The sequence below is a fragment of the Miscanthus floridulus genome, chromosome 1 (assembly GCF_019320115.1).
Source record: "Miscanthus floridulus cultivar M001 chromosome 1, ASM1932011v1, whole genome shotgun sequence".
Lineage (NCBI taxonomy): Eukaryota > Viridiplantae > Streptophyta > Magnoliopsida > Poales > Poaceae > Miscanthus > Miscanthus floridulus.
Window position 1 is genome coordinate 154851440 of NC_089580.1, and position 15057 is coordinate 154866496.

The 15057-nt window shown below is 47.3% G+C and overlaps 1 pseudogene; it reads right to left on the reverse strand.

Moving 5' to 3' along the window:
* Positions 1 to 7038: 7038 nt before the first annotated feature.
* Positions 7039 to 9351, reverse strand: LOC136498641 (zinc finger BED domain-containing protein RICESLEEPER 2-like; annotated as a pseudogene).
* Positions 9352 to 15057: the final 5706 nt, after the last annotated feature.

The following is a 15057-nucleotide window of genomic DNA, read 5'->3' on the forward strand; positions in this document are numbered from 1 at the left end:
TTCTATTTCTGGACCTACGCCTTGCCTAGTGTAGTAAAAAACACTCGGCAAAGGGTTTGCCGAGTGTTACACTCGGCAAACGGCACTCAGCAAGCCATTTAACGGCAAACGCTAGTTTGTCGAGTATTTTTTGTCGGGCACTCGGCAAAGACGTTGTCGAGTGCCCAAAAAAACACTCGGCAAACTTTTTTCAAAAAAATAAATAAAAATAAACAAGCACCAGCCGCCACCACCGGCCAGCCACCACCACCGGCGTGCACACGAGGAACTTCACTGAAGCCGACGTTGGCCGCCGACCCGAAGCCAACACCGCCCTCTGTCCCCCGCGCCGATGCCGCACGCCGCTGCCGCCACAGGAGCACCGGATCCGGCCGCCGGGGCGACGGATCTACTACCCAAAGCCACGAAGCCACCACCGAGGTCCCGAGCGGCAGCCCCAAACGGCGCCTCACCGGATCTCCACCCGCAGCGCAGTCGCCATCGCGAGGCCTGCAGCGCCGTCCTGACGCGGCCGCCGTCGCCAGCCCGGATCCAGCCACCAGGGCTTCGAATCCAGTCACCCGAGCTCCGAAACCGCGGCCCCGGCAGGCGTCGCCCCCTCCGGCAGCCTCCCTGCGCCAGACCCGCCGCGCCCAACTGCGACGCCATCCCGATCGCCGAGCATCGTCCCCGCACAGAAGAAGGGGCGCCGGGGAAGAAGGAGGGGCGCCGGGGAAGAAAAGGGAGAGGCGCCGGCGGCGGCGGTCTAGGAGGGGAGGGGCGCTGGGGCTGGTAGCTCGGGAGGGGAGGGGCGCCCGGGGTGCTCGGGTGGGGACTGGGGAGGGGCGCTGGGGAGGGGAGGGGAGGGTATTTGACGAGATTTTTTTTGTTTGCCGAGTGTCCGATCTGGACACTCGACAAAGTTTTCATAAAAAAGATTATTTATTTGTTTGCCGAGTGTTTCAGATCTGAGCACTCGGCAAATTTTTTTTTAATTTTTTTCTCCTTCTTTTCTAGAAAAAATATTTTATTTCTTTGCCGAGTGTTCTAGATCTGAGCACTCGGCAAAGTTTTTTTTTTCCATTTTTTCCTTCTTCTTCTTTTCCAAAAAATAATTTTATTTTTTTGTCGAGTATTTTTTTTGGCACTCGGCAAACCATATCTTTGTTGAGTGTATTTTTTTGACACTCGGCAAACTCCCTTTTTGTCGAGTGTTTTTTTTCGAGTGTTTTTAGCTCAGCACACGGCAAAGAGCTTATTTGCTGAGTGCCCGACGAAATACACTCGAAAAACATAAAAACACTCGACAAATTTGAGGATTCCGGCAGTAGTGTTAGAAGGTTGCAGTACACTCACCTACTCTGACTAATCACCTATATTTTCTTTTCATCAAACTACTTTCAATGTTTCCTACATATTAGTCATAGTCCTACTAATAAATAGGTAATAGGTTTAAAGAAAACATCGATGATCAGAAGTTAATTATGTGTTAATACATATATACTATATCGGGAAAACCAATTATATTTTTGGGACCTACACCCGCCTAGTGTAATGAAGGTTGCAGTGTGCACTCTCACGAAACTTTGAATAATCACTAAATTAGCATCACTAGATATATCATGAAATATATATATTCATAATGAACTTAGGTGTTATTATTTTTTCTATAAAATTGGTTAAATTGAAGATAGTTTAACTTTAGATGATTCTAGGATTGATTTATTTCAGGACCGATGAAGTATACATATCAAATGTGATCCTTTTATGACCTTTTTGGATAATATAAAGCAAGTGTGAGATATTAGACGCTTAGATGCAAAAGTGTCTCATATCTCACACTTCTCTATGGCCACTTATCGAATGCAAAAGTGTCTTACTCTAACAAGCAAGCTAGCAAGTGAAAATTGCATTTTGTGAACCACTTGGTGAAACATAAACTAATTAAATATTATGCTTTGAAAGAGATAGTTGGAACAGAAAAGACTAACTAATTGGCTAAGCAAGGAGTAATAGCTAATGGTCTGAGAGTTAAGCTTTGTTATGAGTTTTTTGGATGCCCTATTTTTCCTCGCGCTGAATAATAATCACATCTAAATCACTCATTTTGTTCTATTTATCACTGGCCCCGTTCGGCTTACCCCATATTCAGCTTGTTCAACTTCTTTTTTCAGCCGCAACAGTATTTTTTAGTCAATTTCAGCCAAAATTCTGTCAGCGGAACGATTTAGACAAATAGCAATTGAACAAATTGCCGTGACCATAGTAGTGACGACGGAGCGACGCTAGCTTCCGCGGGTCGCGTGAGTAGGTGCAAGGAGAGCGACGGACGGGTGGGACGGTCCCGGACATGAACGTGCACGTCCCCGTCGCAGGGGTTTGGTGAGGCTTACCGACGAAGCGACGACACGGGATCGGGGAGGCCTGCACCCGGCCGTGGAATAACGAATCATCCGATCGATCGCCACAGATACGACAAATGGCAGTGCGAGAGCAGAAAATGGTGGCTACACTACAGGCAGCAGGCTGCTGTCTCCACTTGACCACTTCAATGGTAGGATTGCGACGCTCATCCATCGTCGTGCGCTAGAACATACTTATCGGATGATTAGTAACTAGTTCCCTCACGGTTGTGTTAGATCCAGCGATCTGAGCGGAAGATATCGGCTAGCTAGCTTTCCGAGCTGACGACATGTCAACCAAAAGATTCTTTAAACTTTATTATAAAAATATAAAAAAACCATGGCTATGCAAACAAACTTGGAAAATCATTATTGAATACCGGTACGAGTACGTCTAGAAGATAGTGAACCTGAGCTAGCTGCAGTGCTTTGCCCATGCACCACCGCACCGAGCCGGCCCTGACAATTAACATTGATCGTGCCCTTGTTGAAAACGGAGAATGAAAAAGAGAGGACAACTACGGGGTCATCAAACTAGGATGGGCGTAAACCGCCAAGGTTCACTATCAATTAAGATCATCGCTGTTCTTCCGTTACCATCCGACTTGCAGTGCAGCTTGTACACATAGAGCGACGACGCAGCTCGCCACCAGCTCGTAGCTGCGTTCCACACGGCTCCACCACGCACGCGGCACACGAGGCCAAGCAGAGAGTATTCAACCGCCGACAGCTAGCGCGGATCGCTCGTGGTGCCGGTCGATGTCGTTTCAGAACTAACGATTTCCCTGGCATCGATCACCGTTGCCAAAAGCGATAGTTATTATTCCGACACTTAGCCGCTACTCCCTCGGTCCCAGCTCCTCCTGCTTCCCGTTCACATCATATCACCAGTTGCATTTTACATTTTGTATGGTAGAGATCTCGGGCCTGCTCTGACTTCGGCACATGTGGATACTGTAGTAATAGGTTATTTTTTATCTACTAAAAATAAAGAGTGAGTTATTCCATGAGAGCGAGTTTTCCCGTGTTGAGTCAGATTAAGCCGCAGGCTCCACGCCTGGTGGTGTCCGGTGTTGAGTCAGATTACCCTTCCATCAATTCCTTTAAGTTTCTGCCCTGCGACCATACTCCTCCCGAAACATAAAGATTTTGATTTATCTTAAGGTGGCAACGGAGTCCTTTATGCAACATCCGCTGATCCATGGTCGGCATCGTTTATGGTTGAGACTAGGACGATATCTGATCGTCTTCAAGCCCGATTAAGAAAACATCCATCGCAAATGCTTTCGCAGTTGTTTCACCGCTCCGATCCCAAAGACCAACACAATAGAACTCGAATCCTATGATGTAACCCCATGCCAATGTATCAAAAGCGATGGCTTGTTTGGGAGTGCGCTGGATCAAGGCAACGTGTCACAAATGCAACCCCTACTACAAGATTAATTTTGCGTGGCACTGTGCTTCAATTAACAGAGGAGGTCACAAAATCCAACCGCCTAGGAAAATGCCAAACGATTAACGGAGGTGGGCATTTTGATTTACGAAGGCCGTCACTTTTGGCCGCCTCTTAAAATCGATTTACGGAGGCTGTCAAAAAATGACTGCATGACCGCTTCCTAAATCAATTTACGGAGGCGGGCATTTTAAGACAAACACCTCCAAAAATAATTTATTTTCGGAGGCGGTCATCTTAAGGAGCCCGCCTCTGTAAATCTATTTTCAGAGGGGGCACTCTATAAGGCCCACCTCCAAAAATAGTGCCCAGCTCCAAGCCCAGAAAAAGCCCATCTCTACCTTTCTATCGGGCTCATATATAAGCAGCACTTATTAACCCAAGCCTCACATCGCCCCTTCCCTCCCAGTGTCCCTCCTCCCATCCTGACCCAACCGAGCGCGGCGCCCCTCCCCTCTCGGTCGACACGAGCACAGCACGCCCCTTCCCTTCCGACATGAGTGTGGCGCCCCTCTCCCTCACAGCGCCCTCACCTCCCACTCCTCTCCCTCATAGCGTAGCGCCCCTCCCTCTCCACTCCCTCTCCTCCCTCCGGCAGCGCGGTTGTGCGGCAGCTCAATCCGGCCCTCCCGGCAGCGGCCGCGTGCGCGGGGCCCTTCCAGGTGGGCTAGCGAGGGCGTGGCGGACGGGGCCTCCTCCCCCGACCCGGTGGCTCCCTAAATCTGGTCCCGGTGGCGACTCCCCAGATCCGGCGGTGGGCTGCTCGATCCGCCCCTCCTAGCGGCCGCCGCGTGCGCGGGGCCCCTCCTAGGCGGGTGAGCGAGGGGCACGGCGGACGGGGCCTCCTCCCTCGGCCCGGCAGCTCCCTAGATCCGGTCCTAGCGGCGGCTCCCCAGATCTGGCCGCGGCAGCTCGATCCAGAGGCGGGAGGCCAGATCCCGACAGCGGGAGGCCGGAGCCCGGCGGTGCGCGCGGTCCAGGTTCCGGCGAGCGACTACGGCGACGGCGGCCTGTGGATGGTCTCGGCGGGTCTGCCCACGGGTTTTTCTTTTTCCTGTTTGATTTACGGAGGTGGGCAAAGCAACCACCTCCGTTGGTCACTATTAACGGTGACCTTTGATCGGAGGCGATTGCAATGCTCGCCTCCGTTTAGCTTCCCATGGGACAGGTAGTAGCACGCAAGCACTAATCACTGCAGCAGAAAAAAAAAGTGTCTGCATGAATGAAGGGGCACAAGCGCTGGGAGCCGATCGCACATTGGCGGGGGTCCTCCAAGTAGTCACAGGTTCAAGACAACTTATGCGCCAGCACATCCACAACAGTTAAAACCTCCAAAGCGTCCCTATAGTTAAAACCTCCAAAGCGTCCCTACATGCTAGGCACAACGAGTCTGCTTGCGGGGACGACAACTGAAGGTCCACAGAGGGTGGGAGCAACCGAACATATCCAACAATGGGCCAAAAGCATGCAGCCACTCGTGCAAGGTGTCCGGCGGGCGGTAGCAAGCCATAGCTGGTCATGGCGTATGCTGGCCAGCCACGGCAGCTGCCAGCCAGCAGCAGCCTTCCAAAGCTAGGCACGGTAGGCTGTTGGCCGGCCAGAGAGGCCACGAGGTGAACGAAAGTTGTCCAACAACGGGATAAAAGCATTTATCAAGACACTTCAAGTCCGTGTAAAACAATATCTTCTGATAATTCTACACTAATGATAAAAATAATATGTGTTCTGATGAAAAGAAACACCCAGCTCAAAAATAAACCTCCATTGTGAAAAAAAGCATGCAGAAGGGAAAAGAATCATCCAGCGAGGAAAAGAACACATGCCGAGGGAAATAAAAAGAAACATCCCGCTGGAAAATAAACATCCATGTTGAAAAGAAACATGCAGACGGAAAAAGAAGCATCCCTCTCGAAAATAAACATCCATGGTGAAAATGAAACGTCAGGTTAGGAAAAGAAACAGTCTGAGGAAAATTAAAAACCCACAAGCAAGATCACAAGGGATCAAAACCAGGTGCGATCAGCCTTTGGGCAAGATGCAACAGTAATAGCGAGCACAAGAAGATAGACCAATCAAGAACATGGATAGGGTAGAGAGATTCGTCTACAAAGTAGAGCCGAAGCACGGTGGAGTTGCCAAAAAGTGTGTTGAAGTAAAGATCGGTCACACACCAGCTAAGCCTAAATTATTCGGGTCACCACGGACTGAAGAATGCCGTAGATAACTATAACGCTGTTGCGGTGAAGAGCAACCAGGTTTATAAGCAAATCAGCAAAGGATAACCAATCACGCTTATATGATGAAGAACAACTAGTTTCTGAGCAAACCAGCAAAGGATAACCAATCGTACTTGCATGATGAAGAACGGCTATTTTCCGATCAAAACTAGCAAAGGAACCATCAAAGCTCTCACCCAGGAGGGACCCCATCGGGACAAGGCCATTGACGGGTTGCCTTAAGTTGGCTGGTAAGCCTATGGCGCCACCCTTGATCATTGGATAAGAGATGAACATCAACATGGGTTTAGAAGAAGGATTAAGGAAAAAGATATTAAATGTAATTGTAACCACTGGATCAGTCTGGGCATTCGGTTTTAACCGACAATTCGGTTCGGTTAATTCGGTTATTTAAAACTTCGGTTTTCAGACTTCAGCCCCCGATCGGTTCTCCAGAAAACAGGAAACCGCAGAATTCGGTTTCGATTTTTTCTATTCGGTTTTCGGTTTAACCGAAATAACCGAAACTCCAGAAAACAAGCTTACAAGCTTACATAAATTCAAGCACTCTAGAAAACAAGCTTACAAGCCTCAAGTGATATATTAGTACAGTGTATGAATTCAACAAATCAACAAGCTTACATAAATTCAACAAATCAACAAGCTTACAAGCCTCAAGACAACAGTACAGAATAGAATTACATAGATTCAAGAGTTCTTTATTATTCAAATAGAGAAGTAGCCGCAGGCCAGCAGCAGCATCATATGCCAGGATCCATTCCATACACAGACACCAAGTGGGGAGACAAGTACTGGACAGAATCACATTTGAAGTACTACAAGCATCATATGACTGGAGCATCAGTAGTCCACAGTCCTGCAGCCATCAAGTGATCTCAGTTAGTGAATGTGAATCTCAGTAGTCCAAGAAATATTAAACAGATGAATGTACTTATGTACAAAACCTGCAATATAAATTTACCTTTTACCAGGTGATCAGGACTCAGTAGCTGTAGTTGCTTCCTTAGAAATGGACAGGCCACCAAGTTCTAAAATAAATAAAGAATAGATGATCTAAGTTAGTATAGTGTATGAATCATGAAGCACATTAGAAGCAACTAATAATTTAATATGTTACCTTCCTCAAGCAAAAACATTTGTTCGCTGTCCTCTTCAACACTAACATAGTTTCCTCCACGAAGCCAATCATTTGCACAAACGAGGCGCTCAACTATTTTTGGGGTTAGTGAGGTCCTAAAGTCATCAAGAGTTCGGCCACCAGCACTGAAGGCTGACTCAGAGGCAACTGAGGTGATAGGAATCGCCAACAGATCACGGGCCATTCTAGATAATATTGGGAATCTTGTTGAATTAGCCTTCCACCACTTTAGAATGTCAAATCCTTTTGTGTCCGGCTCATTATCTTCTAATAGATACTTGTCTACCTCAGATTTGACAGTTCCACCCTCACTGTTAATCTGCTCAGTAATTACTGACATCCACCTACTTACTCTTGTGCTGGTTTCAGCTGATTCAGATTCAGTAGGTTGTGGTGCCGTATCTTTTGGGGCATACATTTCCTTGTACTCTTCAAACAAAGCACGAAAATAAGTGTTCACTGTATCCCATAGCTTTTCTCCTATTGTATCCCCAAACATTACCTTAATTCCCATTCTAATGCATTTTGAAAGTTTGTATCTAGGATCAATAGCAACACAGAAGAAAACAATGAAGTTGAGCAGCTAATCCCCCTTATCTTTCTCTCCTCTCTTCTCTCTGTCTCCCAACCTCTCACCATACTTATCTCCCCAGTACTTGTAGTACTTCACTAACATTCTCATACCCATTTCCTTACACAGGCTGTCTTCACTATGACACCATTCTCTCAGCAGAAGTAATACATCAGCAATCTCATGAAAATAAGTGTGAGATGTTGGACGACTTTGTACAGAAACACGGAGAGTGAGGTCATAAAAGTGTTCAAGAAACTCAGCCATCTTCCTAGCCTTATCCCAATCTATTTTTGTTGGTACCCCTGGACCATTCTCTCCTTCTAATTCTAATTTGTAGTATGGGTCTTCATCACTATATCTTTCAAATGCCTTTTGGTACTTCTGTGCAGCATTTAACATAAGGTAGGTTGAGTTCCATCTAGTGCAAATATCTAAGTTAAGAAATGCTTTGCTCTGTACCTTGGCTAACTTAGCACATTTCTTAAATTTTACCAACCTAGATGTTCCACACCTGATAAACTTAACAGCAGCACGGACACGCTGAATTGATATATCAATTTCCTTCAACCCATCACCTACTATTAGGTTGATAATGTGAGCAGCACATCGCATATGCAGGTACTCTCCTTCAGCAAAACAACCTTTTGACTCATTCAAGATCTGCCTCACATACTTAATTGCGTTATTATTTGCACTAGCATTGTCTACTGTTATTGTGAAAACCTTGTCAATGCCCCACTCAGCCAAACAATTCTCTAATGATTTCCCAATGTCCTCCCCTCTATGGCCCTTAACTAAGAAAAAACCAATAATTTTCTTCCTTAGGTTCCAGTCATTGTCAATAAAATGGGCTGTAACACACATGTAGTTTTGGCTATTCTTTGTAGTCCATGTGTCAGTTGTGAGGCAAACTCTTTCACAATTTTCCTTAAAAAATTTCTTAAGCTTTTCTTTCTCATCTTCATATACTTTAACACAAGCTCTAGTGATTGTTCTTCTAGATGGCAGAATAAACCATGGACATGCTTCTGCCATTAATTTCCTAAGACCAGAACGTTCAGATAACATAAATGGTTGTTCATCTTCAATGATCATCTCAACAAAAATCCTTCTAAGTTTATCAGGATCAAATTTCCAAGTGGTTACAATACCCATACTACTAGTGCTAGCACATGGTGTCAGTTGCAAAGTTGCTTGACTACCAACTACTGGTTTGTTTGGATTCTTTTTGCAAATCTTCAGATGAGCTTTCAAGGATGACATACCATTTGTTCTTGAGCCACAATGAAACAGCTTTTGACACCACTTGCACTTGGCTCTCTCTTCCCCATTATCAAGTTTGACCTTGCTGAAACTATCCCATACATCAGATCTTAGAGCCATGGGTTTCCTTTTCCTGGATTCTTCATCCGCTTTCTCTCCATCCTTGCTCTCCTGCTGCTCCTTGCTTGCATCTACCACTCCAGTCGTTGATGCTCCAGCTTCAGTTTCTTGAGTTTGAGTCTGATTAATCTCACAAGCAATAGTTTCATCTGTGTCCCCCATCTAGAAACGAAATGTTTCAAATCAGGAATTAACAACAGCAAGGAGAAGAGGAGAAGACCGGAAGAAGAATTGAAGCTCGATCTAAACTTACATTGGAGGACTGCTCCATCTGCGCCGCCGTTGTCTTGGTCGAAGAACTTCACAAGGGTGTTGCCAGGCGCCTGGCCGCCTACCATGCCTCCTCCCTGGTCCCTGCGAGGCTACGACTGCGCTCTCAGCCTTCTGCCTCCTGCCTCCCTTCTCCTCGCCGGCTCACCGTGACCTGCTCCAGTCACCCGCCGGCCGCCACTCGATGATTTAGGGTTAGGGAAGGGAATGGCGAGCGTTCGAGAGAGCGGGATGAGCAGCTGTGGCGCTGCCTCTCTGCGCGCTGAGCTGCAGGATGGCTGGATGGGGGTTTCCTTTATGTCTTGATGGGCCATCAAACTATGGGCCGTGAGGGACTGAGGGCGTGACCGCGTGAGGCGACGGTCGACGACTCGACGGAGGTGTTTCTAGTTTTTTGGTCTGCAGCATGCACTTTGGTTTGTTCGGTTCCTCGGTTCGGTTTGAGTAGAAAACCGAAGCCGAAGCCGAACACCGAACAGTGCAAAAACCATAAACCGAACCGACAGAAAAAAACCGAACAAACCGATATTTCGGTTCGGTGCGGTTCGGTTCGGTTCGATTTGTGGTTTGCGGGTAAAAAGTGCCCAGGCTGACCACTGGATGTTGTATGTCTCAATTGGCCGTGTACCCCTTATGTCACAGGGAGTAGGGTCTATTTTTATATCGCTTTATAGAGTCTCTTAGATTAGGCCAAAACTAGGCCAATTCTAAAACTGGCGTGGGCCCAATTTGAGTGTCAATACCTACCGTAGGATCTGTCTAGGTTATCGCCCTAACAGCGCCTTTCCAAAGCAAGCACTCATATTAAGTCTGTCTCGATTAATTGTTCAAGCCGCCGACCACTAAGTCCATGCGTCGTCCCATTTTCGGTGCTGGACTAGTGGGACTTGCGATGCTCTGATCCTGTGCCATTTGCCCATTCCCATGCTTGCTCCTTAGTAGTACTATGCATGTTCTAAAGGTAATGAATGAATATGGAAATTGGAACACAATTTGCTTATGGACGTGGGTTCCTTTCGGAACATGTTCATCGAATAAAAAAAACAACACTATATATGTACTACCCATCTTTACTATTGTCCTAGAGATATGGACAGTCAGTTTGGCTCCTGTACCCACTCCTGCTACGGCTGCCAGCTATGGCCTATCCATCTTTCCTGTTGTCCCGGCTCCCGCATCCATTCTAGCTACAGCGGCAGCTATGGTCACGTCATCGTCCCGCCATCAACTTTGGCTCCTGTACCCACTCTCGCTATAGTCTCCAGTCGTAAGCTCATGTCTCCTACCACAGGTTCAACGGCTTGCCTATTCCAAGGCATTATGACGAGCTGCCTCGATCCCACTCACTATATCCACAGTCGGGCCTAGGGGTGGCTTGCTCCCTCTTCCCATCTCCAAGGCTACCGACAGGTTGACCGAGTGAGAAGGATCGACCTACCAACGATTATGGAGATAGGAAGAGGAAGCGAGCTAACCCCAGGCCTAGCTATGGAGATATCGAGGGGGATCACAGTGGCTTGTCAAAATGTCTTGGAATAAGCAAGTCGCCAAACCTGTGATAGTAGACATGAGCTTACTGCTAGAGGCTGTAGCGGGAGTGGCTACAGGAGCCGAAGTCGATGGAGGAACGATGACACGGCTGTAGCTGCTGGCTATAGCTAGAATGGATGTGGGGGTCCGGATAGTAGGAAAGATGGGTAGGCCATAGCTAGTGGCCACCATAGCGGGAGTTGGTACGGGAGCCGGATGGACTATCCATGCTGGTAGGACAACAGGAAAGATGGATAGTACATATATAGTGCTGGTTTTCGATTCGATGAACATGTTCCGAAGGGAACTAATGTCCACAAGCAAACCAACTTCCATATTCATTCATCACCTTCCAAACGTGCATATTACCGAGGAACAAGCATGAGAATGGGCAAATCGCACAACATCAAAGTATCGCAAGTCCCACTGGTCCAACACCAAAAACGAGATGACACATGGACTCCGTGGCCAGTAGCCCGAGTGTTTAATCGAGACGGACTTAATATGAGCGCTTGCTTTGGAAGAGCGCTATTGTCGGTGCAGAAAGTGACCAACACGTAAATATTTGTAGTTTTGCCGTACGTTGTGATCGGAGACGGCCTAGGACTCAATGACACAAGGTTTATACTGGTTCATGCAACATGCCCTACGTCTAGTTCGAGTCGGACAGTGACTTTATTCCTGAGCCCAGGTGCTTGAAGTTTGCAGTGGGGTTACAAACGAGAAGAAGAAAGATGGGGGGTACAAGAGGTCCGGTCAGACTCTGGTCAGAGGGGCCGAGAATGACTGGAGCTCTGCTATGTGCTAAGTGTTCAAGCGTGTGCTTGTGGTTTGAACCTGGTGGTTCTATTGCTGTGTGCTAGTAAACTGATCGATCTCCCTGTTGGGAGAGAGCGCATCCCCTTTTATAGATGAAGGGGATGGTCTTACAAGTGAGAGAGAGAGAGTACGCATGTTACTAAGTCTTGTTGCCCATGCCGGTGGTACAAGATGATGGTAGGCACCCACAATATTGTTTAACGTCAGATGCACATGGGAGGTTGAGGGTGCCATTCCTCCTCAGTGAGGCCTTTCGGTTGGAGATTGGATCGTCCTTTCTATCATGTTTGTTAGGTTTTTGGGCTAGCCCAGGAGTTGTGTGTCGTTCGCAATGTTGTCTGCTGGGCCGAGCTCTTGCTGGGAAGCCGGTTCATGAGGGACCCAAGGTTTATGAATCCGATAGGAGCCCCTGAGCCCCTAGGCGATTCAGATAGAATCGTCTGGGGTTTTTTTGTCTTGACGGTGGGTGCACGCGAGCACACCCGCGGGTGTAGCCCCCGAGCCCCCGGGCGATTCTGGTAGAATCATCTGGGGGGTTTCGTGTTGTCAGCGGAGGAATTTTTGTTTCGTCAACTAGTACACATGAGCGCACCCGTGGGTGTAGCCCCCAAGCCCCCAGGCGATTTGGGTAGAATTGCCTGGGGGGTTTTGTTAGCGGGTAGTTTTTAGGGATCAGACAAGATGGAGCTCGTGGATCCTAGCATCAGTGCAGCCCGCGCAACCGAGGCAGTTAGTTTAGGGATCGGGCAAGATGGAGCTCATGGATCCTGGCGTCGGTGCAACCCGTGCAGCCGAGGCAGTTAGTTTTGGCATCAGGCGAGACAGAGCTCGCGGATCCTAGCGTTGGTGTAGCCCGCGTAGCCAAGGTAGTTAGTTTAGGGATTGGGTGAGACGGAGCTTGTAGATCCTGGTGTCGGTGCAGCCCGTGCAGCCAAAACAGTTAGTTTAGGGATCGAGCGAGATGGAGCTCGTGGATCCTGGCGTCGGTGTAGCCTGCGTAACCGAGGCAGTTAGTTTAGGGATCGGGCGAGACGGAGCTCGTGGATCCTAGCATAGGTGCATCCCACGTAGCCGAGGCAGTTAGTTTAGGGATCGGACGAGACAGAGCTCGTAGATCCTAGCATCGGTGCAGCCCGCGCAGCCAAGGCAGTTAGTTTAGTGATCAAGCAAGATAGAGCTCATGGATCCTAACAGCGGTGCAGCCTGCATAGCTAAGGCAGTTAGTTTAGGGATCGAGCGAGACGGAGCTTGTGGATCCTGGCGTCGGTGTAGCCCGCATAGCCAAGGCAGTTAGTTTAGGGATCGGGCAAGACGGAGTTCACAGATCCTAGCATCGGTGTAGCCCACGCAGCTGAGGCAGTTAGTGATGAGGACATCACTCCTTTGGATGTAGCCACTGATCCTCCAACCGTCATGCAAGGTCCAATAACTCGGGCTCGAATGCGCCAACTCAATTTAGAGGTGAGCTCGTTCTTAAGCGATCCATTTTATACTTTTGAGAATAGACTACTACCTAATGATGTTATCTTGCTTAGGAATATTGGAGAGGGTCATAAAGGACTTAGAGGATGTGGTGGAGGCAAAGATGACCAGCAAGGACGTCCAATAGGAACCGGAGGCCCGGTCCAATATGATTTCGAGTTTGCCTCGGCCTCTAGGACCAGTCTGCCTTAAACTGGTCACCCAGGACGCATCTGGACTCTGTTTTCAACGATCCACATACAGATGAAAAGCTTATTTGATAAGGAAGCCAATCCAAGTGGTCTCACGTCAAAACCTCTTTGGAATCAATAGAAATCATTGAAACAAGTCAACGTCCAGAATTTGCCAGGGTGCTGCGACACCGTCTTTTGGTCCGTTGGACCGTGTATCGTGTTTGGGCCCATTAGGGGGGTGTCCAGGGTAGGCAACGACCCTAAGACCTTTATAATCATACGCTGCCGCCATCATTAGGTTTTGGGTTTTGCTTAGATTATTCTATCAAGAACAGTTTCACCGTTCATCGGTTTGTGAGACCCCAACTTTGAGAGATTAATCATTCATCTGCAATTTGGTTGTGTTCTTTCTTGTTCTTGCTTGTGTTCTTCATTGCGCAGACAGTGATTAGCCTTCTTGGTGAGGTCAACCTGGTCCGAGACTCGGTTGATAACCAGAGGAGCTATGGTGCTAAGATTGCAGGGTCCGATCTTTCGATCTGAAGTTGGATCGGTGTGTCATTCTCCGCTACAACGATAGTTACCACCACCTAATGGAAGATCAGGATCCCCATTCCCATTAAGTGGTAATCAGAGCTAAGGTATACCATTAGGTTCACATTTATTCCCTAGTTTGAGTGTTTCGCATTTGTCCCATAGTCTAGTGCCATACTCGTTTTTCCTGTCCTAGAACCTTCCGCGCCATAGCCTTTGGATATTTCAGTTTCAGAGTCTGTCGTGTTGAGTTTGTGTCCTAGTCAAGGTCTTGTTACTGATTAGGTCATGTTAGAGTCCAGTTCGTGTGTTTTCCCCCATCGTTTCCATCAAATCTTTGCTGTTGTGACCAGTTTTGTGCACATTGTTCCTATTTTGTCCTCTAATTCAGAGCCAATTCTTAAAACTGGTCTAGTTTTTGCATACGAACTCCGATTTCGACGTTCCATATATCAAAATCGATGAGAAAAAAATTTCAGATCCATCCAACCCTTGCGTTGCTAGGGTTTGAAAATTTTAAATTGGTCAAAAAGTGGTCACAAGCTCCTCTTTTCGTGGTCACAAAGTTTTATTCGATTTTGAGCAAGTTTTCTGAAAATTCCACAGGCCACATCTTACACTTATTTGAGCTCATATTTTCTGTGGTTACTTCTTTTGTGCTCCTAAATAAAGGAAAAATATCAATAAAATAAAATAAAAAGTCAAAATTTCTCAAAAAACAACGATAGCCCCAAAAATAGAAAAAAGAGAAGGGCAAAAGAGGAACAATATCTAGAGGAGCATATAGAGAAGATCAAAGTGAGCTGTGTTAGCGTGTGCTGTCTGGTTCCTTGTTTTGTGTTGCTGTTTCCATCCACCATACTTGTTTTTTCACACACCTGTCACCTTTCTATCCACCATACTTTTGTCACATGCCTGGTACTTGGAATAGTTTAGACCAGCAACGAGAACAAGTACTTTGGACTATAATTTAGCATTACTTTCTGTTACTGACTTGTGTGCCAGATATACATATTACTCTTTGTTTGCCTTCCAAGCTCCACAAATTCTTCAGATCAGTATAGAAAAAGGGCTTTGCAATCT